This window comes from Symsagittifera roscoffensis, chromosome 1 (genome assembly GCF_963678635.1).
Source record: "Symsagittifera roscoffensis chromosome 1, txSymRosc1.1, whole genome shotgun sequence".
Lineage (NCBI taxonomy): Eukaryota > Metazoa > Xenacoelomorpha > Acoela > Convolutidae > Symsagittifera > Symsagittifera roscoffensis.
Window position 1 is genome coordinate 28,620,402 of NC_087062.1, and position 17,974 is coordinate 28,638,375.

General features: G+C 44.5%; 3 protein-coding genes across 5 annotated transcripts in view; 1 reads left to right on the forward strand and 2 right to left on the reverse strand.

Annotated features, from left to right (window-relative positions):
• LOC134842227 (uncharacterized) overlaps window positions 1-2,651 on the reverse strand; it is a 38,650-nt gene extending 35,999 nt beyond the window's left edge. For all 3 annotated transcript variants that reach the window (XR_010162486.1, XM_063858482.1, XM_063858472.1), the window contains exon 1: window positions 2,360-2,651. The gene's annotated coding sequence lies outside the window, so the exon portion shown is untranslated. The remainder of the gene's footprint in view (window positions 1-2,359) is intronic.
• LOC134842310 (NEDD8-conjugating enzyme Ubc12-like) overlaps window positions 1-17,974 on the reverse strand; it is a 398,285-nt gene that overhangs the window by 300,553 nt on the left and 79,758 nt on the right. The gene's annotated exons all lie outside the window — the stretch shown is intronic.
• Window positions 3,764-17,974, forward strand: part of LOC134842276 (mannose-P-dolichol utilization defect 1 protein homolog) — a 160,214-nt gene continuing 146,003 nt past the window's right edge. Inside the window, exon 1 of the mRNA XM_063858550.1 lies at window positions 3,764-3,787. The gene's annotated coding sequence lies outside the window, so the exon portion shown is untranslated. The remainder of the gene's footprint in view (window positions 3,788-17,974) is intronic.

The following is a 17,974-nucleotide window of genomic DNA, read 5'->3' on the forward strand; positions in this document are numbered from 1 at the left end:
ACGGTCAGACCGCCACAAAAAAGAAATTAAAATTCGACGAGTTTTTTCAGCAAATTTAAAGGTTTTTTTTAAGGCAAAAGATTTAGGATATAAAGTTTTATGATAGATCAACGAACAAGTTGTATGTTGCAAATTAAATAATAATAATAATTGTAGTTCCTGCGAATCGCAGAGGAGCTATCAGTAGGCCTTAACAGTCCTGTCGAGGATAGTCCATTTGTATTATCTCCCCACAATCCAGACAGTGTTATTTTGCTGAGCGAAGCTGTTTCTTGCGACTCAACGCCGTTTTTTTGCGTCTAGAACTTTTACGTGGTACCACTATTGCAGCCAAATTTGGTCAGGTTGTGGTAGACCTGAAGCTGGAGGTCAAGTGAGAGCTTGTCCTCACACACTATCATTGCCATGGCATGGAATCGAATACACGATCTGACGCTTTCAAAGTGAACGCCTTATCACTGAGCTAAGTGCCTCCCAAAATTAAATAGCTCGTGTAACTATAAAGGTAAACCAAATGTAACCGCTCTTCCTTAAATCTTGACTCTGAACAGCTAAAAGTTTCAGAACAGTTTTGAGCCGAAAACAAAAAAAAATTGAGCGAAAAAATGCCTACTGAAGTGCGTGGAAGCATGAAAAAACAACAACACGTGGTAAGACGCCAACTGATCCGAAGACAAAAAAAAACAAAAGAAATTGTTGTCATAAATAAAATCTTGAGCGCTGAAGAGTTTCAACTTCAACTTTTATACTAACCGACCTGATTTTACTCCACACAAGACTAATCATTTTTTATTCCTAAACCGATGCAAAATAAGTTCACTCAACTGACAAAACATAAGCTGAAATCAGTTAGGCCGAATAAAATTCCTAAGCGAAAAAAAAACGGAAAATACACCAGTTAATCAACGACACTTCAGACTATAATGAAAATTGCTGGAAACAAAAAAAAATATGTTATGGGAACTTAGCCATCAAAACATAAGCCGATAAACTTTAGTCCAACTATTCAATTTTTCCCCGAATAAAGCAATTCCAGACACTGAAAAAAATCAAGGTCCGGTCGGGACTCGAAGCCCAGACCATAGGATGAGAAGACAACGCCTTACCTCTAGAACTCGAAGTGCTGAAAACGTGCCTGGAAGTTTCTAACAATCCATAATAAAGCATCATCGATTTCAATAACAAAGCTGTAAGAAAAACTTAACGGGAATAAATTAAAAGACACTTGCTCTCGCAAGTGTAACTATACTAAATAACTCGTTAAACTAAAACAAACCCATTCATTGGAAAGTAAGCCTACAACTAGATAACATAAATTCCACTTAAAACAGCCAATCAAAGATTGGAAAAGTTTAAGAACGCAAGTAAACATAAAAAAACACTGACTTTCTAGAAAAAATCTCAACTTTCGAATTTCAAAGAAAAAAATAGATGCCCTTTAAGCTCTTTGAATTTCTAGAACAATTTATGATGGGCGCTTTTTTGATAACACGAACCCAACTACAGAAAACTGGATCAATAGGCAAAGTTTTTATTCCGCTGGAAATCTAAAAACTAAATTCCACTTTTGAAACTAGAAATCGTTCACGCTTTTTTTCGCGCCACTTCCACGTTTGTATTTGGAGAGTGCTATTTACGTCACTTCCAGCCGATGGGTTTCAATTGAATTCAAAAAATGCATATATCATTCAAAATTGTATCAATATGTATGAAGGCACATCTGTAGTTAAGACTTTTCCAGAAAAAAAAACAAAAAAAAACAGCAAGACCTATATAAAAGTCTTCAGTACGTTCATTAATCTTAAAAACTGAAAATGAACAGATCGAAATTAGGACGCAAGGTATTGAAATAAAAAAAGTGCAAGGCAAGAAATTAAAAAAAGCAATTTGGAAATAAGATTATTCGAAAAAATAATTACTGCTTAAAATGAATTATTTTATTCATGTTTTCAATTTTTGAGCATCTCAGCCGCCTGCATGTGAAAATAACTGCACGTTTTTTAAACAGATTTGTAAAAACAAATTGGTTACGTGAAAAAAGGCTAGTTCCTGGTATACTTGCTCTCGCAGTTGCAAAAAAAAAGACCACTTGGTGTTTTTTAAATTTATATCAGAAAAAATTTAGTTTAATTCTGAAGCACTTGCTTTTTTCACAATTTTGCGGCTAACCATTATTAATTAACCAGTGGATGACTCTTGCTTTGTGATTGTCAGCCATTAATTCCAAACTTTATTAGATGTCTAATATTGTTGTGAAAACAATTTTTCGAACTTTTGAACATGGGCACTATACTATGACAATATCTCGCAAAATCAATGGCCCTAAACTGAGTTTATTAAAATACAGCAAAGTTCTAGCCTGATTTTGAAGCGATCTCCTGAATTGAATATAGTCGTGACTGAATGTTGTGTTATAAGATTGTATACTTGTCCTCCTTGTAAAGACAAATGTCTGATTCGCAAGAGCCTTTTGAATTGTTCCGATGTGCGTCTCGAAGGCTTCCATTTCACCTCCATATAAGATTTGAGGGTATCGCGAGTCTTTTTGAGACGCAGTTTTCTTCTTGGCATTTCGAGGAGACAGTTGCTTTGGATTGCTTTGAGCACCCTGTGATGCATTCTGACTCTTGGCGTGAGCAGAACTCATCCATAAATCTTGAATATATATTTTCTAAACAGTCAGGTAACATACACTTATCATCTTACCCCAATCAGAAGTAGCGGCTCACCTCTATCGAAATTCCGACAGAAAAAGAGAAAAAAGAGAGAATAATGTCGACAGACGACAGAAAAAGAGAAGTGTCAAAGAAGTCAAGGAATCCACAAAAAAAACTAATTGACTTGTTGGCCTTCCGATAAAACATTTATAATAACAATAATAACAAGGATAGCCGGTTCCTATGTAAGTAGCACAGAATGTTCAGACCATAGTCTTATTGACAAATAAAATTTCGTGGCATTCGACCAAAATGACCTGAAATGCATGTCAACGAAATTTCATTGTGATCAGTTTGCGGGAAGATTGACTGTTTTGGACAATCGACAAAGTTAATCGTTCCCTTGAACGAATTCGGAGGACTCAATTTGGATGGACGGAATCATTTTTGTTCCGACTTTCAAAGAATATTAATGCTCGGAGTGGTTTTTTTTATTCGCTAAATTTTCACAGATCGAAGTAGAAATTTTCAACATAGTTTTTTTATACCTCATTGAAGATATCGACTTCCTGATTTGAAAAGTAAAAAATATTTTCACCTCAAATTATTTTTGGGAAAGTTCTGGGGGTTTGTGTAAATTTAGTGTAACATTCGCCCAAACACTACACAGTGACGGAGCATAGAAAAAGTACCTTTAGACGACTGGCCGGCGTCAGTTACCTATATTCCACTCGTTTTTCACCGTCTCGACCTAGTCAGTTGATCATCTGGTCTGTTTAGGGCTAAGTAAAAAGTTACTATTTGTGACATTCGACCAGAATGGACGAAAATGCAATTTCGAATTCGTAGCCGCTGACCTGGAGGATTAACGATTTTAGCGGATTAGCGACTTTATTTGAACGATTAGACGAATCGTGAAGGTCAGAATATTCTGGAAATTTTAATTTTTAATAATTCGATTTGTGACGTCACACTTCCGAGAAATGATGTAACAGTCGCCTACTTCGGTCTCATATGAGGCTTAAGAAAAATAGGCCCTATAACCATTGGCTCAAGAGTCAGGGACACTATCTCTTGTGTTTTTCTACCTCAAAAACATTAGCCTAATTGTTGTGATAAACTTATTAAATAGATTTGTTATGTTTGATGTTTGTGCCTGTATGTGGAGCGCCCTCTGAGGGATTTTAGAGACAGGTCTGTCAAGTGGCTTTCTGTGGGGAGGTGGGGAACTGGAACTGGCTTGAGAAGTCTGGTGGTGCGCCGCTGAACCTACTGAGCTCGGGTGAGATTGTTCCTTGTTTTTGATTTTTAACCTTTATGCTGCCTTTTAACCTTTTAAATTAATTTAGTTGTCTTTTTTTTTATTTGCTGATTTGTAAAATTCCCACTAACCGCTTATCATGGGTTAGTTCAGTCCCCTAAAGTCCAGTCAAAATCCTTTTTTTTACCTTTATGCTGCGTCAAGATGAGGAAAAACAACAAAGAGTGTACAAGCAAAGATTGCTTAAAACCTTCAGGACTGATAAATTGGATTAAATGTGATTGTTGTTCTAGTTGGTATCATATCAGTTGTGTAAATATTTCTCTTAGCGACTCTAAGAAAACCCAATGGTTTCAGTGTCCTTTATGCGTTGATGTAAAATCTGTTAATAAAGCAACAATAGGTAATGATTTAGTGCTAGACAATTATGTTAATACAGCCATCTCAAATGTCCGAGTACTCAAGAGAGTACCAAAAGACTCGCGTGTTCCCTTGGCGGAAAATCTGTCGGACAAAATAAATGACATCGTCTACAATGTAGAAGATGTTACAAAATGGCTAATTTTTTTAACGTCGTTCTTGTTTTTTTTGGAGCAACCGAAAAGAAGTGGACGCAAACAGACCGCAAGCATGAGCTCTTTGATAAATAAAAAAATTCGAGCAAATGACGTGTCACTTCCAAAACCCCATCCCCAAGTTTCAAGCCCGCCTCTGAGTGACCTCGAGCAGAGAATAAAGTTAATAAGTAGTAAGCTCGATGAAGGAAATGTAAAGGGAGGAATAAGGCTTGCTGCTTCGGATGACAAAATAGCTCCTTTTTCAACTGATAACTATCAAAAATTGTTATCTAAGCACCCGCAGCGAGCCAAATTTGCAGCTCCAAATCCAGAAAAGTTGGATAGTTTTTTTGTAACCGATTTCGACCTATACAAAGCGATAATGTCCTTTCCAAACGGATCAGCAGCAGGTCCTGATAAAATATTTCCTCAAATTTTTAAAGATCTTGTTAGTAAGTCGAATGGCAGTGCAGGACTTAATTTTCTGAAATCGCTTACTAAGCTGATAAACCTCATTGGAGATGGCAAAATACCGGAACCACTAAGACCTCGAGCAGAGAATAAAGTTAATAAGTAGTAAGCTCGATGAAGGAAATGTAAAGGGAGGAATAAGGCTTGCTGCTTCGGATGACAAAATAGCTCCTTTTTCAACTGATAACTATCAAAAATTGTTATCTAAGCACCCGCAGCGAGCCAAATTTGCAGCTCCAAATCCAGAAAAGTTGGATAGTTTTTTTGTAACCGATTTCGACCTATACAAAGCGATAATGTCCTTTCCAAACGGATCAGCAGCAGGTCCTGATAAAATATTTCCTCAAATTTTTAAAGATCTTGTTAGTAAGTCGAATGGCAGTGCAGGACTTAATTTTCTGAAATCGCTTACTAAGCTGATAAACCTCATTGGAGATGGCAAAATACCAGAACCACTAAGACCTTTCTTTTTTGGCGCAAAGCTTATCGCCCTCATAAAAATAGACGCAGGGTTGAGACCGATTGCCATAGGCAACACGCTGAGACGTATCGCGTCTAAATGCGCTGGAAGCAAGGCCCTCTCCGAGCGACAAAATTTTTTCGGAAACGTACAGGTAGGATGCGGTACCAAACGAGGAGCAGAAATAGCTGCGCACTCGTTTCGAAACCTAATTGAACGCGACGACAATCCAAAATGTACTGTTCTTTTAAAACTAGATTTTAAGAATGCCTTTAACTCTTTAAACAGAGAAACAATGCTGAATCATGTTTTTTCAAATCGCCCCGAATTATATAATTACACCCATTGCGCGTATGCTAAACCTAGTTACCTTTTTTACGGAAGCTCTGTCATAATGTCAGAAGACGGAACTCAGCAAGGTGATCCTGAAGCCCCACCCCTTTTTGCGGAAACAATTCATACACTAGTCAAACAGTTGGAGTCGAAAATTAACATCTGGTATTTAGATGATGGGAATTTAGCCGACGACTATAAGGTAGTACTCCGGGACCTTAAAAACATTCTGAAATCGGAACAAATTTACGGCCTAAGCTTAAACACTGAGAAGTGTGAACTTTGTTTTTTGGGACCGACTACTAGTACACAGTATAATTCAATTTTAACACAATTTCGAAAAATATGCCCCAAAATAAAAATAAAAACAAAAGAAGAACTCCTCATTTTAGGATCTCCAATCGGCGAACTTTGCCGAAAAGAATTACTCGACGAAAAAATTAGGGAGCTTGAAAAAATCTCGGATGTCATTGACAAACTAGACGCCCATTATGGTTTTTACCTTCTGAAAAATTGCTTTAGCATGCCAAAACTCCTATATTTTTTGCGTACGAGCCCTTGTTTTTTGCAAAATGATTTTTTGGAACGCTACGATAAATTACTAAGAAATTCGTTATGCAAGGTCACTAACGTGAAAATGGATGATAACCAGTTTTTACAAGCAGTTCTCCCGGCAGCCAAAGGTGGCTTGGGCGTTTCTTCCGCTCGTCTACTCGCTTTACCCGCTTTCTTAGCCTCAGCAGTAGGAGCGAAAGATGCCTTGAGCGAAATCTTTGGTTTGGAGCATGTGGATGGAACCTATGATGATGCGCTTAAACGGTGGTTTGACCTTGGAAAAATTGAAATGGCTCCGGAAAATGAAATCCAAAAAAATTGGACGGAGCCAATTTTTGACAGCGAAATTGCAGACTTGATGTTACGACTCCAACCAACGGACGTGAAAAGGTTCAACGCGTTCCAAGATAGATTTGGATCCCAATGGTTGAACGTCATCCCCTGCAAAAATTTAAGGTTAAAACTGTCGAACCAACAACTCAGAATTGCGATAGGACTTCGATTAGGATCAAAAATATGCGAACGGCATAAATGCGTGTGCGGAAAAGACGTTACCGAGGATGGTTGGCATGGTCTTTCTTGCCTCAAAAGTGCAGGGAGATTCTCTAGGCATTCAAACCTGAATGCCCTTATAAAGCAGAGTCTATCATCTACTCACATTCCGTCTGTTTTAGAACCACGACACCTCTACAGGACCGATCAGAAGCGACCAGACGGTTTGACGCTCGTTCCATGGGCTGATGGTAAGCAGCTCTTGTGGGATGTAACGGTAGTAGACTCCTTAGCTCCTTGTAGGATTAATGCCGGGTCTGTTTGTAACCCTGGTACGGCTGCCGCTGAAGCGGAAGAGCGAAAAATTGACAAATATAAAGATCTTGTAAATGATGGATATCTTTTTCAACCGCTAGCTTTTGAAATTCAGGGCGCGGCCGGCCCCAGCACAGAAGTTTTTTTGAGCAAGCTTTGTAAGAACCTAAGCATATGCACTGAGGAACCCAGAGCAGGCAGCTTTTTAAAACAGAGAATCTCCCTGGCAATACAGATTGCGAACGCCGCTTGCGTACTCGGAACAATAAATGACAAAATAACTTTCGACGAAATTTTTTACTTGTAACACTTGTATATTATATTATCTCGTGTCGAGTTGCGTGTTCTTATTGAAGAAGCGTAACCCGTATCGATTTTAAATGAAAAGGACTTAAACACTTGACATCTTCTTTTATCATTATCACTTCCATATCTAGAAAATTCCAAGGATTTTGACTGGAATACATGATGAAGGGACTCATGACTGTAACCTCGGTTACTATGATACTTTTTACCTTCTGATTACATCCTCAAAAACGGTCGGAGCCAATTCAGTTCGCTTGCGACATGAGACTAGAACCCGTTACAGCTTAAAGGCCACTACCAAAATATCCCCCCACTCTAGAAAATAAGAACGTCCCCATACTTAGGTCTCGAGATACCCAACATACACGAACGCCGTTTAAAACAGAGTCGGAACAATCCGTTAAGTTACTTTTTATTAGACAGTGGGACTTTGATCCATTTCAGATGGATCAACCTAAAACTCGCTTTACCTCAACATAACAATCATAAAACACACTCGGGAAAATTAAATTAGGTACTTACATAGCAGCACACTTGAGAACTAGAGGTAACTAAATTAGTAAGCAACTTGAGAATGATCGGGGAATTAAGTTTGATTCAATAAGTTCTAATCGAACAAGTTTTATCTCAAGAGTGGAGTTTTGGTTCTGGACCATTGGGACACTTCGGTTGTCCACCTTTCCACCAAAGGCTCACTCTGGTTCAGCTAGATTCCGATCTTCTTTTGTAATCACCGTCTCCTATATCAAGATAAGACAGCTCTACTCTCGTGGTTTTTATTATTATCTTGGAAATTGCGAATAGCAATTTCCCGCTGTTTTTCTGTCACTTTCCCGCAATTGTAAATTCGGTCGTTCTGATTTTTTATTTTTTGTTTTCAGTTGTCGCGAGAAAACTGAGCATGACAGGCTCCATTCGAATTTTTGAAACAAGAAACTTCATTTCAAAACCACGTATTTTCGCGTTCCTCAAGGTCAAACTTCCAGTTATGACCGACTGGCACATACTCCCCGGACTCAAGATCGATGTCCTCATCGCGTGCTGCCGTCTGTCAGTGAATCCACAGAAACCCGAGTGTTACTCAAGATACAGTGCCAGTGGTCATTTACAGAAGTTTGCAGCAGACTTAAGTTTATCTACACCCCAAAATTCACAACCATTTAAAATTTTCATACTATCGCTAAACAGCAATCAAAATCTGCACACACCTGCACCTGTGAATTTTCGCTTTTTGAGCTAGTAATTTAAAATTTCTTTTGTCCTATTCAATCAGGAAATTGTCATGCAGCATTTTGATTTATATAATAGATAAAACATATTAATAACAATATCTCATTTGTTAAAATTTCTTTTTCGTGAACCTAGATTTCATCCAAGTTCACCCTCGAGCCCCCTTCCCTCTCAAGACTCAAGACTCTAGAATTTCCCTTTGAGCCACCTGCTCATCTCGCGTTCTGCGCACTCGAGGTACTAGACCCAGACGTATTTGACACCGCAAACTGTTTCAAGAGTGCTTCTTCATCATCGGAGCTAATCACGATCTCCTCCCAAGCCTTCAGCTGTTCATAGGATCGCATCCATTCCCTTTGCTCCTGCAATCTCTTCGCTTGATTGGGCAAACTCTTCAACCTCGACTCTCGGTTCAAACAGAAGGAATTGTGAAGACTCAGGCTCACGTTCTTCGCCAAGTCTTCCTCTAGTATCGACTCCCTCGCCTTGGCGTTGTTTCTGGACACTCTACCAACTCTTTCCCACTCCGTCGTGATCGCATTTCGATGGGTCAGCAGAGGTCTCTTGAAGGCCTCCGGTCCTATCTCGGCCTGGAACTGTCGATATTCCTTTTGATATTTCCTCATATGATCCTTCGTTACCATGTTTAACCAGGACGTCAACGTCGCTCGAAACCAAGGAAAGAACCTCAAGCGGCTCCATACGTGTCTGACTTCCATTGGTATGGCGAATACCTTGCATGCAGTCTCAAACAGCTCAAGTCTCCTGCTGTAATCTATCGCGTATGTCGACTCCATCGTTGGCGTCTTCGTTTCCCGATACTTCGTTACATTTTCTTCAATCGATCTTAGAGCCAGCATCGTGCTCACCACCAAGAGTGTCACCTTTTGCCTGTGATCCGGTAATCCTATCGACCGAATTTCTTCCACATCCGATACCAGGCAGAGGTTTGCGTGATCCGGATACCACACCGTTTGTGCCAGACAGTGGCATGGACATTCCCCATGTGTGATTTCAATACTCCTAAGGTTGCGCTCTCCCGAGGCTTCCAGGATAGGTTCGAGCTCCATCATCTTCTCGTGTATCGTATCGTTCTCCTCCATGTTTGGAGCACCACCCACCGGTTTTCCGATCACGTTTTGTCTCTCGTGGTCACTTGTGTTCTCCCTTTCCAAACTCAAAAGCTCTTCCCCCAAGCTTGGGGCACTTACCATGGGCTTCCCCATCACGTTTTGTCTCTCGAGGTCACTGGTATTTTCGCTCTCTAAGCCTAGAAGTTCTTCACCCCAGATTTCACTCAAGTCGTCCCTTTGTTCTTTAGGCACTGTTCCTCGGATCTTCCTCAACAGTTTGTGTGAATGATGGGACATCCGAGCCAGTCTTACACATTTGGGCACCGAGAAGGCTTTGTCTATCAATACCCTTTGGCTGGATACCTCCACCATCGTCATGTGCAGTGGGTAGTGGCTGCCGCACAGGTTGGCCATTACTGACCCTACCAGGGACTTCACATTTAATGGCAGACCATAGGCTTCGCTCATAGGAAATCCCATTTCCGCTTCGAGACCGACCTTCCAGCCCCTGATGTGTTTCTGAGTCACCTGCAACACCCCAGGCCATGACTCGACGCTCAACGCAGTCACCAAATGGTGCTCAGACTCTAGCCTCTCCAATGACTGCAGACTGCACATTTTTGAGAAGAATCCCAGAGCTGTTGCTATGTTCACAGTGGTACTCGCGTAACACTCAGCCACTATCTGTACCTCACTCTTCTCTCTCTCCATGATGTCTTCAAACCAAGTGACTAAATCTTCTTTTTGAAAGGTTGTATCCTAACGCAGGACCGTCCGTTACAGGTGTGCTCTCCACTCCCACACGTCGAATCAAGGCAACTACCCGGCTCCATCTTCCTTGCCGACCCTAGCTTATTCATCTTTTCGCCTGACTCCTTCACCTGAGGAAAGATCAGTTTGTGCACTGTACCCAATGTTGCTAGATCTTCATCTTCCGTCGGTGCTAACCTTACTCGCTCCGTGACTTCCTCGACCAGGCTCGCGTGGGGATGTGGGCACCAGGAGGGCCTTAGCAATTTCCACGCCACTCCCAGATTCGTGATTAACATGCCATTCCCATTACCCATCTTCAGTTCAACTCTTTTACTTGAGCGCGGTACGCTTATCACCTCTGGCGTTTTCTCGAGAATCAAGCCCAAGCTCGGTCTCTCTCTCCACTGTGTATATTTCCACCTTTTTCTCTGTCCAAAACTTCAGTAGCTCCGCTACCTCGTGGTTCCTGTGAGCGCTTCCGACCTCTGAGTCCAAGAAGGGATTGTATGCCATCCCCATTACTCCAGACACGTACTGATATTCTCCCTTCTTGTTGGGTCTCGAGTACTCCCCTGACGGGGCCAAGTTACGGTGTACGTCGTGTTCCTCTTCGAACTTCTTGTTGTAAAATCTCCGTATCTCGTCTAGTTTTCTGCGGCTCTCTAGAGATTGTCTGGAACCATCCTCCTTTTCTATCCCAGTATTCTGGTATACGTTCAAGATGACTGCTGAGACTCTCAATTCCACTGTCTTACTTCCGATTGCTCTTTGGTGACATGCTAGGATGGTACTATAAGTCATCATCGACATTATCCACCTCAAGAAACAGGTAGCATCTTTCCTCCTTGCCAGACTCAAGCCTGAATTATCCCTAGCAATGTTTTGCATCAGTACTTGATACACCTCTAGATTTTTGCCTCCCAATTTCAACTTGTCGTACGAAGTCAGTGTCTCTAACTCTATTCCCACCAGGCTCCACGCGAACATCAGTTGTCCTGCGGTTCTAATGAAGGGATTCGCCATCAACGGCGATGCCGATGAGGAGGTCCTCATCGCTTCTTCAAAATGATCCCTCAACAAGTTCTGCCAAGTTCTCTTCAGTTGGCTCCCCAATTCTAGTTTGTTAATCTCAGCCTTCTGCTGGGTAGCCCAGTTGCGTCGCTTGCGTGACACTCCACTGTCGAGCTTCTTTAGGCAGTCTTCCAGTTCCTTCAGTGTCTCGAGGGCCACCCGCCACGGCCGGGAGGTGTTCCTCGTTTTATTTCTCTCAAGAGGATCGCTCGTTACTTGTTTCCCAATGGCCTGGTGCTCCTTCGAGACCCAATTTTTTCCAACATCCACTTCCCATGTCTGTCTGCTCGTTGAACTTCTCTTCATGTTCGTTTTCTGGGGCCTGAAGTCTTCTTCAAATGTCGAGTTGGTGGAAACCTCCATTTCCTTTTCCATTTCGAGTGGTTTCCTGGGCTCAGCACTACCCTTGTAGGCCGCAATCTAGCATCGCGCCAGAACCATGGGCGCCGTCTCTCTCAGGTTTTTCTCGGAGACCGCATCCGCCGAAGGACTACCCAATCCATCTACCTCTCTCTTCCTCTTGCGAGACCTCACGTCTTTACTTGGGGGCGTTGCCGTTATCATCACTGATTCGACCTCTTTGTCTCCCTCCAACCCTTCCAACTCTCGCCTCCCCCCTGCTCGAGCCTTAAGGATATTAGTACTTTTAAATATATTACTAGTTTCGACCTTATCCCCCTTTACACTTTCAATTATTTTATTGACAGCTTTTTGTTTCAGAGTAGAGCTGTCTTTACATTCGTCTTCTTTGGTCTTCCGTGATGCCTTTCTCAACTCGACCATCTTGCTCAGCAGTTCTACTCTAGCTTTCTCCTCCAGACCCGTCGCCATCAGGACAGGCTCTCCGAACTTCCTTGAAATCATCCAGCGTGATCTCGCCATCCACTTCTCGATTGAAATCGCTCAAGAATTCTCGCCAAGAATCCTCATCCAGAGTGCCTAGGAACATATCCTTGTTTACCTCGAAGGTATTCTTCTCTCTTCCTTTTGCGCTCAAGAGTATCATTCCCATATTAGAAGTCTAGCTCGTCAGTGGCAACTCTAGATTCTTGCGGGGAGATGAGGTCAGAGGTGGCGTGGCAGTGTCTGCCCAATTTTCTCCGCTCAGATCCTTCAACAGTTCTTGAATGGTGAATTCCTCCTCTGATGGCTTTGGCTCCGGCGTGTTTCCCACTTCCATTTTCTCTCCTATTTCGCAGAGAGTCTCAACCATGCTTTCCTCTCCTGATTCGACTCTTCTTCTCTCAAGAATCCTCCTGAACCGATCTTCTACAGGGCCGCTCCTTTTATCTCCAGGGGTGCCCAACGACAGGGGTGATGGTGTCGTTGGATCCGGTTTCCTGTATTCCGTCAGAGCCACGTACAACGGGCCTGCTGCATCCAGCTCCTTCCCCTCCTATCTCATCTCCACCTGCTCCAGTCCGTAAGGTGCCCGGTATCTTCTCGTGGCAAACTTCATCTCGTCCTTCAGTGCAATGTGTCCTTCTTCCACGATCATCCTGCCATATTCCCACACCGGCAACATGTTCTCCAAACCCGCCCACTCAAGCTTTCTCAAGACCTCTCATATCTCGAATTTTGGGGGCAATGAGCCTCTCATCTTCTTCGCTTGGGTCGTCCAGGAGTTTATTTTTATGTCACAGGTGTGAAAATAGACGGCTGCAGTGTAGCCGATGAATAGGGGATCCCAGCCATCGGTGAATTCCTTCTGCTGCCCTGCTGCCGCTGCTCTCGCGAAGAGGGACGGGATCACCAGGGAACTGTTCATTCCCAGGGTCATTCTCCTTACCGTTGGGAACTCTGGAATGGTTGTTGGCAGGACTTCCTTCTCCAGTATTGCCTCTAGCTCCCTCTTCACCAACTCGAAGCTCTTCTTCCATGCGGAAATTCTCAAGACCTCTTGTCCACTCGCCGTCAGGGGATTTAGGTTCCAGAACTTGGGGTAAGTTTCGATAGGGCCTTCGCGTTTACCTCCCATCCTACACTGCAGTTGTCCTCGGAAACTGTACACCATCAACTCTGGATCCTTCACTTTTCCAAAGAGTACCGTGTTTCTCATTTGTGCCCTCAGCACCTCTTGCTGACACCAATTGAGTGTCGTTTCATCCAGTATACTTATGAGGCTCAAGTGTGTCACGGAGTTGCGATAAGCTGTCACCAGAGGATCTGGAAACGCGTATGTCACGGTCGGTCTATAAATGCAGGTTACGACCTCCTCCAGCCCCCGGATTATCCCCATTGGGTCCGATCTCATTGCCAGGCACAGGTCTGTCAACAGAGGCATGCCCCCATTCACTTTCCTCCATTCAACTCTCGTCTTTGGATTCTTTTTGTCACCAGTCATGTGTCGGTTCTGTATCAGGAGGTACTCCACTAGCAGCGTCTTTAGCCCTGCAGCACAATTATATGAATAGGTGTCAATGCTCGAGTGGGTTTTCCCCATCGACAGGGGCTGCCCATATTTCGTTAGTCGATGAAATGACACCAGTTCACCATGGGTCAGGAGCACCAGTGCCAGATACCCGTCAATCCGGAGTGTTTCCACACCCCGACTGAACATGTACGCTGGACCCATATTGAATAGGTACCTCGGGTAAACCAGGTACAGTGCCAACAACAGGCTGATGGGAATTTTCCGGATTTCTTGTACATAGGCTCCAAAGACGGTTTCCTTTGCACCAAACACTCCAGCCATGAACTCCTTTCCCCAACAAGGAGTCAATAACTCAAGAATCTCGTGATCCCTCCTCGTCTTCAGCTCGCCCTCTGCGTGCTCCCTCCACATCCTCCAATTGTGACCTCGTTGGCAGCTGTGACGAACCTGGTCACCGTCATTTCCCTTTTCTCGGCCACTTCCAGCTGCTCCTCAAGAAAACTCCAGATTTGCTTCACAAGAGGTGGGGAATTCTCCTTCGTCTTCTCCCTGGCGTTTTTCAACCTTGGTGTCAGGAATGGCCACCTGCCTCTTTCTTGTGTCAGTCGATACACCATCGACTCCAGTTGCTTCTCTGTTGCGGCTACGTTCTTTCTTTCATTGCTCGGTCCTCTAGACTTACTGGTGGAGCTTGTGATAGTCAAAACCACAGTCTGGCCGTCAGGTGAGTTATTATTGGATGATCGTCCCCTATAACCGGATTGAGTTGTCTGGCGAAGTTCGATATCTCCAGCAAGAGGACCTCGTCCAATACAATGAGGATATCTGCTAACTCATAGAAGCCCCTCAACGCGTGGTACACATCCGCCCACGCCGCCGCCAGTTCTGACTTGCGAAGCCTCAAGTTCATCGGTTCCAAATCCCAATTGGGAGCTGCCATCAGGATCCGCCATCCATTCCCCTCGGCTATTAAGATCAAGACCGCATACACAAATTGCAGAGCGGGAGGCATGCTCGCGTACTCGGGGGACGTCGTGAACACCACTCTTGTCTTGGAACCAAACCGCGAGGTAACGTTCTCCTGTACCTCATTCATCGCTGCAAATAACGTCTGGATAGCTTCCCAGATTCTATTCGGCGCCGGTTCATCGCCCTTGAGCTGCTCAAGAAACCCAGTCGCATACAGGTGGTCATTCATTCCCGCAATGACCAACAGTAGTAGCTCGGGCTCGCAAGGCATCTCCGATTTTATTGCTACCACCAAGGTTAACATTTGGTTCAGCTCAGCTCCTGGCAGTGAGTATATCAAAGTATCCGGCCAGAACAACTTGGGAGACGTTCCTTCGAAGTCCGATCCCGCTACGATGATCACCCTCGCAGCAGCTGGATCTGCTCTGTCGTAAACTGCCAAGGTCTTGGCCAATTGGGTGTTCCCGTAGGGTTTCCCATATCTAGGATCGTCCGCCAACCTCGTGCCTTCATAGGCGGCATCCGGGAGTTCCATTTCCCTTTGGGCCAACAGTTTGTCCACCACCCTCAACTGTGCTGAAGTTGCCAACCTGATTCTGGCAATGCTCGTTCGATGTTTGGGGGGCTCCACTATGAGTCCCGGACTCCCCAGCAACTTGAGAGGTCTGTAATTGATAGGTCCCATGACCGATTTTGTGGGAATCCCTGTCAGATCCGCCGTCTCCATCATTTTCGCTCTTGAGAAATGCGTCTCGTGAGCCTTCAACCAGTCCACGCACTGGTGTCTACTCAAGTCTTCATGTGACACTCGCTCGAAACCCAAAGCTTCCGCCATCTCTTGTCTGCATTCCAGGTCTTCCAAGTCCAGCTCCTTTACCTTCTCCAGATATCTCGACCGACTGGTCTCCGCCGGTCTCTCCACCCTCTTGCTCTCCACCACTACCACCGAGGATACTACCGAACTCTGAGGTGTTGATGACGTTGCCTCCTCGGCCTCCATTGGCGCGGCACCTGGTAATCTGGTCCGGCTGCTCCTCGAGCTGTCTCTAGAATCGGCCGTCGCTCCCAGGCGACTGGATAAAGTTCTTGAGTTAAAGAAAGGTGGATTTGGAGGTGGTCCGAATGTGAATTGGGCCGTCTCCAGCAATTCTGCCTCCAACGCGCTTATGTGCCTTTGGAAGACATCATTCAGCCATTCCACTCCCCTAGGCCTGTCAAAGTGGATCCCGTCTGAGGATGCATCGTCGGGGAAAACAGATCATTCCATCTGCTCGGCTACGTCCAGTAATCCAACGGGAAGGACACTCCTTTGATGTATTTGCCTGATTATTTCGTTCAGGTTTTGCACCTTCGTGTTCATTTCCATCGCGCGTTGGTCCGCCTTCATGTTGTAGGGAATGGTACACACCGTGAGAATGGCAGGATCCATTTGAATCCGCAATTCCTCAAGGATGCAGCTCATCTTGTCATGTAGCTTCATCACCTTCCTGGACTCCCCCCTGGACACGTCATTCGTCCCGATCATTAGAGTCACCGTATATACTCTCGCCATCCCTAGCATCTCAAGTGATGCCAATATCTGTGGCGTCGCAGCTCTAGCGAAACTCAAGATTCCCGTTTGCCAATGTGATTGAATCCGTGTCAGCACCCGCAGCAGGCTGTCCCCTACGATTAGGTGGACCGCCCCCGCTGGTACACGTGGCTGCGTGAGGTATTCCACCCAAGCCGCGTCATGGAAGCAATCCCTCCTGACTCTTTGTGCCGTGCTCCAATCCATGCGATTGTGCCTGTGGTACCTGCCCTCCGTGTTCTTCTTGTAGCTTGAGATTACCACACTCCTGATCGGTTGCTCCCTCCACGTCAGGGGTAGCTCCACTCTTGCTGGACTCTCACGATTCCTTAGTTGTAGCCTCTCGTTCAATTCTTTCAGACGTGACGAGCTGCCGCTCACCTGACTGCTGCTCGGGGTTGAACTCGGGGTATACCCAGGCAGTGCGACGTCCATCAATGGACGTATCGGTTGTGTCTCTAGGCCACGCAGGGAGGACGTTGACTCAGTGGGTATCCATACCTCCAGCCCCTCATTCATATGCTCATGAGCAGCGCGGTCAAGGTTAAATCGTCCCTTCGATCTGGGAGCTTCGTCCACCTCCATACGCGATTCTGGTCTTGAGCCGGTAACCATTCGCTCCTTGGGCCTGGCTCCCTTTTGCATATCGAGCTCGCGTTGTCGTTGCTGGATTCTCTCAAGTTCCGACTTCAGCTGTTCACAATTCGCGGCATTCTCTCGCACCCTTTGTTCTTGCTGATGCTCCTTTTCGACAACCGCTTGATCTCTCTTATGATTCGCTTGATCCCGGTCGAGGTTCGCTTTGTTCTTCTCCCTCTGTGTCCACTCAAGTTCTCTCTTCAGAGTACTGAGGTCCGGATACGCTTCTCCCATTTGTTGCGCTCGCATCATCGATGGTATCTTACTCGTGCTCTGGCCCGCTGATCTTGCTGATGGTCTGATCGGTAATGGGAACTCCCCTGTGCCATACTCGGTGTTATTGCCCGAGCCAGGGTCCCTTGCCAAGTCGAATCCCCTTATTCCTCCATCCACATTCCTAGATAGCCATCTGGCTTGCTCTTGGTTGGATATTCCCTCAGTGGTGTAGCCGACCATCAAAACAGCTTCTGTTGCAGACTCCCTGCATTCACCCTGTTGTTCTAGCTGGAGGATGGCGTTCAGCATCACTGCCATCCTCTCATCCACCTGGGTGTAATCCAGGTCCCTCAAGCGTCTGTATAATTCATCGAGCGTGGGCCTCTTCAGAGCCGCTGACATGGACTTCCAGAATCGATCTGCCATTTCTATAATTTCTAGATGATCTTGAGTATTGACCAACTTGAGTATTACCGTACCGACTTGAGTATTACCGTACCAACTTGAGTGTTACCGTACCAACTTGAGTGTTACCGTACCAACTTGAGTACTTGAGAAATATCTTTTTGCAGATATCTTTTGCAAACGTTGATGATCACGAATTTGTTCAAGACCTTCTTTTTTTCTTTCACTTGAGTGTGGTTGGATTGTCGACTTTGTTTATCAAATCAA